The sequence below is a fragment of the Schistocerca cancellata genome, chromosome 1, assembly GCF_023864275.1.
Source record: "Schistocerca cancellata isolate TAMUIC-IGC-003103 chromosome 1, iqSchCanc2.1, whole genome shotgun sequence".
NCBI classification, from domain to species: Eukaryota; Metazoa; Arthropoda; class Insecta; order Orthoptera; family Acrididae; genus Schistocerca; species Schistocerca cancellata.
The window spans coordinates 1,190,275,403-1,190,282,606 of NC_064626.1; the positions used below are offsets into that span (position 1 = coordinate 1,190,275,403).

Below are 7,204 nucleotides of genomic sequence, written 5' to 3' on the forward strand. Positions count from 1 at the left end.
TGCTACTGATGAAGATCGAAATACATCAGAGGAAGACAACTTACGAGGGCTTTTCGCAAAGTAAGCAACGATCCGACGCGAAATGGAAACAAATAAAAATCAAACCTGTTTCATTTGCAGCAGTTAGCTACACCTTCCAGCTACTTCCCTACATAGCCGTCGCTACGACTTAGACATCCGTCGTAGCGTTGTATCTACTTTCCAATAACTCCAGCAACCTCCCCCTTCCTAATCGGCATACTGGAGTGCGATGTAATTGACCGTGATCGCGTACGACTAATGATATTTTGCAGCGAGTAAGGCTACCGTTACCGAAAGAAAGTAGTACCGGTTAGTGCGAGGAAAGTATACAACAGACCTTGAAGGAAGAATCTATTCTATACTTAGAAACTTTCTGGCAGACTAAAACTGTGTGCCGGACCGAGACTCGAACTCGGGACCTTTGCCTTTCGCGGGCAAGTGCTCTACCGACTGAGCTATCCAAGCACGACTCACGCCCCGTCCTCACAGCTTTAATTCCGCCAGTGCCTCGTCCCCTACCTTCCAAACTTCACAGAAGCTCTCCTGCAAACCTAGCAGAACTGGCACTTCTGCAAGAAAGGATATTGCGGAGACATGGCTTAGCCACAGCCTGGGGGATGTTTCTAGAATGAAATTTTCACTCTACAGCGGAGAGTACGCTGATATGATGCTTGGGTAGCTCAGTCGGTAGGAGCACTTGCCCGCGAAAGGCAAAGTTCCCGAGTTTGAGTCTCGGTCCGGCACACAGTTTTAATCTGACAGTAAGTTTCATATCAGCGCACACCCCACTGTAGAGTGAAAATTTCATTCTATTCTATACCTAGTCTAAATCACATTGGGGTGGGGGGGGGGGGTCGAAAGGATACCTCGTGGTATTTAATACAAAGCAGATATTGGTTAGAAAAAGGATAATTAAACGGTCGCCAGCATATTAGTGCAATAAATCTCCAGTGTCTTAAGAAAGGTAATGGCAAAGAAGAGAAGGTTGTCACGCATTTCCACAACACAACAGCTCACGAGAAAATAAATGTATCAAAAATCACTGAGTTTGGATTTACTTATCCTCAAATAATAAATTTTGGAAGTAAAGTTAAACGAACTTGTTGGTTAAATAAATGTAAATGACTAGCTGAAACTGAAGCTTCGTTATGTAATAATAATAATTATTATTATAATGATAATACTTTCATTCGCTAAGCTACATACAGAATAAATGAAATGTCGCACTCTTAATTTGTGCTGTACCTTTAGCTATAAGCTTTGCGAGTGAAATTTTACGTTATTTTAAGTGACTGAAGTTAATACTCAGAATTGGAAATTAGTTAAGCCTCTATTATGGAACACAAGAATGAACGGTTACTGAGGCAGCAAAATTATTGGCAAACAAACAAAACAGGCAGTATGTAGTTAACCAATTTTTATATTTTTACGACTCGGTGATTAGATGACTTTCCATCCAACGGGGCTGTGCTTGGTAATAGTGTCTGAGGACAATTACAGCAGAGGTGCCATATAAGTTTCAACTACTGCAGGTTATTATTCATGAAAGTCAGTCAAAAATTATGAAAGAAATGCCACTGGGTTATGCCTGTACAATATTAATTATACTTTGTCAGTTAACGATGATGTAACTGGGCGGACGACGAAGAATGTAGCCGACGACAATACTGAACTGCTACTGTTGCCGCTGCTCGTTGAGTACCAAGGGTCGTCTAGACAGCCACCGATAATTATGGGACAGGCAGTAGTTAGAATTGCAGCTTGCTCTGCCTGTCCGCTCCAACCGTGCTCTCAATAGTCGCTAGTTAACGAATTAGGTGCGCCTACACTGGCGCGATTTTAGTTGCACACCGCGTCTGCGGGAGCGCCCAACTAACATTTCCGCACTTTTTCAAGGCTGAAGCTGCTCGACTTCCTCTCTGCTCGCAGCGTGACAGACTCCCCATACGCAAAGATGGTCCTTTCTGTACCAATGGACACACACGTCCGAACTCCTACGGGAATTTGCTATCGCTACGAATAGTGAGGTAGTGGACAGGGACACTACGTCATCATTGTGTGGATAAGCCAGAAGATTGGGTCGGTCAGGTGGAGGAGATTAGTGTTTGACGTCCCGTCGACATCGAGGTCATTAGAGACAGAGCACAAGCTAGGATTAGGGAAGGATGGTGAAGGAAGTCGGCCGTGCCCTTTCAGAGGAACCATCCCGGCACTCGCCCGGAGTGATTCAGGGAAATAACGGAAAACCTAAATCAGGATGGAAGGACGCGGGTTTGAACCGTCGTCCTCCCGAATGCGAGTCCAGTGTGCTAACCACTGCAGGGTCCGCTAGCGACCGTGTCAGGATGGTTGAGGCAGTCAAGGATATACCGTTCGTAAAAAAACTGAAATCCGGGTTCGACTCTCGTTACGGCAGAAATTTCCATTCCCCGAAGATTTAATTCATTGCCCTGCCACTATTCCTTTGACTGAAGAGGACAACTTACTTTCCACGGATAAGTATTACACAGGTGTAACTATGGTTCTCTTATTAGTGAGAGGCATTTTACCTGTCAAAAAACATTGAGTACTGGTGAAATAATGAGTTAAATCCATAGGGCTAATTTATGTGACTTTGGTGCCGTATATTTACGAGACATGTTCTAGATGAATTCGATACTGCGGGAATGTTTTGCCAGCTAGTTCGTTAAATATATACACATTTCGAGCAATGTTTACTTGCTGATAAGATTTATTGTAATAGTTTACTTCCTCCTAGCTATAAAGACAGAGAAGCCATTATACTCGCTTTAAAATAGTCACAGTAAGAAATCGTATTACAAAGGAAAGAACAATCAAATGGGAAAGAGACGGATGGAAAATAGTAAGCAAACAGTTTTGTTATACCAAAAGCAATCGCCATAACGAACAGCAAATTTATCACACTGTGAGACGAGGCTGTCACTGTCTTCGTGGAAAAATGTTTCGCGATTGCCTAAGAACCATGATTGTAGCCAGACGTACAACTCCTCGTCTGAAGCAAATCGACGACCACGAATGTTGGCGGATCCACTCATTGCCAAGGCTACTTCACCCACGGTTACTTCCCTGCAGAAATTTCGCTGGGAAGCCCTTAAACATCCTCCATAGTGTCCTGATGTGCCCACAAGCAATTTCTATATTTTTGGTGACATAAAGAAAGACATTCATGCCGTCGATTTGCTTCGATCGAAGAGGTGCACGCATAACTACAGTTGCGTTTCCGTAGACAACCGCAATCTTTTTACATGGAGGCATTGACCATCTTGTCTCACACTGGGATAAACATACTAACAGCTATAGCGGTTACTTTCAATACAGTTGACAGTTTACTTATTTTTATCCATCTGTCTCGTTTGCTTTGGACTAGTCCTTATATAATGATGTGGAGAGTGATTATGTGCGATTTGTAATTTAGTTTCTCTATGGATGAACAAAGGTTAAAAATATTTACCAGAAAATAAAGACGGAAGAATTCTATCCTTCAAAAATATTTCAAAGTGGGACAATTCGCCCTGAACATTACAGAAGGATGGAGATGGTACTTAGTAGGGTGTGTGATCACCATGCACGGTACTTCATGATCTACAACTTGCTCACATGTTAGCCACAAGGTCGGTAAGGAGTTCTTGTGATAAGGCGTTACATTTTCTCCAGCAGCGCGGTTGACAAATGTCAGCTGGTCGGTCGTGAGTGTATATGGACGTGCTACAAAACGTCTCCCCAACGCATCCCATACGTTCCCGATGGAATTTAGGTCGGGGTAAGAAGCAAGACATTCTATTCGCTGAATGTCTATGGTTCCAGGTACTCCTACACCTGCGCTGTTCTATGCGGTCATCAATAAAAATGAAATCATAGCCGAAGGCACGTGAGGAAAAATTACAGTGACTCAATAATGTTGACTGATAAATGTACCGTGTTCAAAGATTCAGAAGTCACTGCGCCCCTGTAACATTATGCCTTCCCACACTATGACACCTGGACCACCAAGGAGGGTCTAGTTCGACAATGTTCCGGGACTCATTATGTGTTTCCATCTCAGGCATATGAGAGTTTGCCCAGAATCGTTTTGATGATCCAGGTGTTATCGTTTAAGGAGACATAATGCCGCATGGGCGTACTAACCTCAGTACCTTTAAACACAGTCAAGCCACTGGTCAATGTTACTGTGACCGTGTAATCTTTTTCAGGGGGTGTATTAGACTTTGACTTCATTTTTATTGATACTGCGTGACCGCATCGAACAGCGCAGGTAGAGGAGCTCTTGGAACGACAGGGTATTGTGCGAATGTAATGACAGTCCTATCTACCCCCCGACTTAAATTCCGGAAGGGTTACTCGACTAAAAATGCTATCTACATATTTACCCATCAAATAGTACAAGCCCTAAATAACAAATTATCACCAGTTCGTATTTTTTGTAATCTCTCCAAGGCATTTGACTGTGTGGATCATGTCAAACTCTTAGAAAAACTCAGGTTTTATGGAATTGAAGGTTATTCTCACAGCTGGTTTGAATCATATTTAATGAACAGAAAGCAAAAAGTCGTGCTGAATAGCACAAATAATGTTGGAAATGGAAATGAAGTCCCATGCTTCTTTACAGAGCGTAGGGGAACGATGCGGGAGACCCGCACCGCCTTACTAGGCAAGGTCCTAATGGAAGTGGTTTGCCGTTGCCTTCCTCCGACCGTAATGGGGATGAATGATGATAATGAAGACGACACAACAACACCCAGTCATCTCGAGGCAGGAAAAATCCCTGACCCCGCCAGGAATCGAACCCGGGACCTCGTGCTCGGGAAGCGAGAACGCTACCGCGAGACCACGAGGGGCGGACAAATAAAGTTGGGAGGGTGGTAAATTCTAGTGAACGGGAGTCCCGCAGGGTTCAATTTTGGGTCTTCTGCTGTTCCTTATTCATGGTAATGACCTCTCACTTAACGTTCAGCAAGCGGAACTAGTACTTTTTGCAGATGACACAAGTGTTATAATAAATCCCATTCCAGCAAAAGCAGCTGAAGATATTGTTAAGGATGTTGTTCAAAGATTTATTAAGTGGTTCTCAGAAAATGGACTCTCCCTTAATTTTGAAAAAAAAAAAAAACTCACTATATCCAGTTCTGAACTCCGAGTAGAGTCATACCGACAATTGATGTAGCATATGAACAGGGATCAATTAACAGGAAAGATTTCTCCAAATTTTTGGGTGTTCACATTATGACAACTTGGACAGGAAGAAGCATATTACTGAGCTTCTCAAACAATTAAGTTCAGCTTCTTTCGCTCTTCGTGTAATCGCTAGTCTTGGTAATAAACAGATCAGCCTCCTAACGTACTTTGCATATTTCCACTCAATAATGTCTTATGGAATAGTTTTCTGGGACCACTTAGACACAAAATATTGATTGCACAAAAGAGAGCAGTGAGAATAATTAGTGGTGTTCACACAAGGACGTCATGCAGACACCTTTTCAAGGAGTTAGGTATTTTAACTGCTCCATCAGAGTACATACATTCGCTAGTGAAATTCGTTACAAATAATCCATCTCAGTTCGCGAAGAACAGTGATGTTCATACGTTCAACACGAGACGGACAAATGACCTTTCCTATCCGTTATTGGTCAGTTACTCAGAAAGGAGTACATTATTCAGCAACAAAAATCTTTGATCATAAAGTGTCTGGCAGGTAGAAGATCAGTTTTTAAATCTAGCTTAAAGTCATTTCTTTTGGACAACTCCTTCTATTCCATTTACGAGTTTCTGTTTCAGAACTGGTAGAAAAAAATTGTACCTCTAAATGTAGTTGCATGTGTAGAACTAAATATTTCAATAATATTAATATTAGCACAATTTATGTGTGTGTGTACATATATATCTTGTCATCTGACTTGTTCCACATCATATCGATAAAATAGTAGGGAAAATGATCTACGGAACATGACATAACTAAACAAAACTGAACTAAATCCCACATAGCAACTCATCCACATGCACCAACAACCAACCTGAAATTGTCAAGCGTGATGGTGGAAGAAATGGGACGCCCTTCCATAAGACCTCTTTATCAATCGTGTTGCCAGCATGGGAGAAAGGTCTGGAGCACGTATTTCCGTCCGTGGTGATCACACTCCGTGTTACGAATCGTGTCGCTCCTTTTGTAATGTCCAGATGACTACCATGAACTCATTGACTTCAGTAAATTTATTGTCTTTGAATAAATGTTCCATTTCTGTTCGTCTCATTGCTTATTTCTTTCGGTTACCTTCGGTACAATATTGCACTGTAGTAGTTATTTCTATGTATGATCCAAATTTCATCGAGCTATGTTACCTGGCAGTGACATATCATGTGAAAGTTAATTTTCACCCTTACGTTGTGGATACCCAAGCAGTTCGACGGAAAAAAGGGCTACTCATGTGTTTCGAAACGCATCATAGTCTTTCTTTTATCATTGTCATGGTCGCTACGGAAAATGTGATATAGAAAACTGTGCAACATATTTTTTTGTCCAACACTGGTTTGCTATGCTTTTTTTCGAACATGTTCTCATTATCAGACTTCAAAGGTTTCCCATTTAAATTATCGAAAAACAGTCCTACTGCTTAGCTAGGTGGTAACGTGCTCGCCTCCCATGCAAGTGGGCCCGGGTTCGATTCCCGGACAGAAGACTTGCACTTAATGGCAGAACTTCCCCGAATAGGGGCCCCCCCGGCCTACAATGCTCATTCCCATGTACCGAAAACCAAATTTAGTTCTCAAACACAAAAAAAAACTGTATGAGAGCTCGTAATCTCAGAAGGCTTTTGACAGTGTACCTCACTAGCCGCTTGTAGTCAAATTGCGTGCTTACGGATTATCGTCTCAGATGTGTGCCTCTATTCGTGATTTCCTACCAGAGAGGTAATTAATGGAGACTCATCGAGTAAAACAGAAGTGATTTCTCGCGTTCCCAAAGGTAGTGCTATAGGCCCTCTGGTCGTCCTTATCTCTATATAAACGAGTTAGGAGACAATCTGAGCAGCCGTCTTTGTCTTGTAAAATCATGAGATTATCAAAACAAACTGAAAAACGATTTAGGAATGATATCTCTAAGTAGAAAAATCGGCAACTGACCCTAAATAATGAAAAATGTGATGTCATCCACAAGAGAGCTGAGAGT

General features: G+C 42.1%; 1 non-coding gene across 1 annotated transcript; it reads right to left on the bottom strand.

The window, feature by feature from the left end:
• Nucleotides 1-412: 412 nt before the first annotated feature.
• Trnas-cga (transfer RNA serine (anticodon CGA)) lies at nucleotides 413-487 on the bottom strand. The gene has a single exon. It is a non-coding gene; the product is annotated as a tRNA-Ser (tRNA).
• Nucleotides 488-7,204: the final 6,717 nt, after the last annotated feature.